General features: G+C 34.2%; 1 protein-coding gene across 1 annotated transcript in view; it reads left to right on the forward strand.

The window, feature by feature from the left end:
* Positions 1-1,311, forward strand: part of LOC106871145 (uncharacterized) — a 9,482-nt gene extending 8,171 nt beyond the window's left edge. The window contains exon 2 of the mRNA XM_014917455.1: positions 1,248-1,311. The gene's annotated coding sequence lies outside the window, so the exon portion shown is untranslated. The remainder of the gene's footprint in view (positions 1-1,247) is intronic.
* Positions 1,312-1,589: the final 278 nt, after the last annotated feature.

Genomic DNA, 1,589 nt, shown 5'->3' on the forward strand with positions numbered 1-1,589 from the left:
ATATATATATATATATATAGATAGATAGATATGTGTATGTTTGTGTGTGTGTGTGTGTGTGTGTGTGTGTGTGTGTGTGTATGTGGTAAGAAGCTTGCTTCTCAACGACATAGTCCTGGTTTGAGTCCCACACTGCATGGCACCTTGGGTAAGTGTCTTCTATTATAGGCCTTGAGTCGACCAAAGCTTTGTGAGTGGATTTGGTAGACAGATACTGAAAGAAGCCCGTCGTGTATATATATGTGTGTGTATGTCTTTGTGTGTGTGTGTATTTATGTGTGTGTCTGTGTACCTGTGTTTGTACCCCGTCACCGTTTGACAACCGGTGTTGGTGTATTTACGTCCCCATAACTTAGAGGTTTAGCAAATGAGACCGATAGAATAAGAACTAGGCTTGAAAAATAAGTCCTGGGGTCGATTTGTTTGACTAAAACTCTTCAAAGTGGTGCCCCAGCATGGCCGCAGTCAAATGACTGAAGCCAATAAAAGAATATTGTGAGAAACACTTCATCACTTGGATCTTTTCTGAGAAAAATTTCAAATTTGGTGTATTGATGTAATTTTCCATGCTGATTCTCAGGGTCTAATTCACTTTTTCCAAAAATTGTTTTAAAAATTTACAGAGGTTTAACATTTGATCCTTCACGTTTATATCAACTATAAACAAATGAAATGTCGGAATTCTGTTTTACGCACGCCATATAACTCCTCGTAACTTTTTAATCTACCGCTTTTGAACCTCTTGTGCCACCGAAAAAGTTAATCCATAAGCAATATGGAGCATTTCATAAGTTTCTCTAGCAATTTTTAACACAAAATTTTATTTCATAGCTACCTTCTGAATGTTCCAACTACATTCTGCAAACTGGTCAGCTGTAACAAGTAGCGTTTAGTAGGGTGTGTTTAAAGTGTTGTTACAAGCGTCTTCTTGAATCTGGAAGAAAAAAAATGTTGGCCGACGCTGCTGGACGATGTTCGTCTGCTACTGATAAAACTGCTGTTTTTAAACACAGCACGCCCATAAGATATATTACCTCTGGACTACAACCGCAGTAAATTTACCTTTTTGCGAGGTATTTACATTAAGTATGATACACAGATGGTTATTTTAATGCAATTACTTATACTGTGTGTCATTATATCCTTGTAAACAGTATGCCGTTAATTAATGTTTAACGCTTTGTGTTATTATTATTATTATTATTATTATTATTATTATTATTATTATTATTATTTCTTTTTTGCAGGATACCAATGTGAGAACTGAAACCGGAAACACATGAAAATGGGTGCTGTAAAAACTGGTGAAACATTACATAAATATATACAATGTTATGATGGAGAAGTAATAAAAATTTTTACTTGTAACAACGTCACGTTACGCTGTCCTTGTTTTTACCTTCATTCTTCCACACTGCTCTCTCCCATTTTTGCTTCTTTATATATACATATATATATATATATAGGAAAATGAAAAAAAGCCAGAATGCTGAACTGGAAGCATAATTTAATAAAGATTTTTTCTAACCGGTTTTCATTGCGAAGAAGCAAATTATTTACTGACTTATATATATATATATATATATATA

Source organism: Octopus bimaculoides, chromosome 20 (genome assembly GCF_001194135.2).
Source record: "Octopus bimaculoides isolate UCB-OBI-ISO-001 chromosome 20, ASM119413v2, whole genome shotgun sequence".
NCBI lineage: Eukaryota > Metazoa > Mollusca > Cephalopoda > Octopoda > Octopodidae > Octopus > Octopus bimaculoides.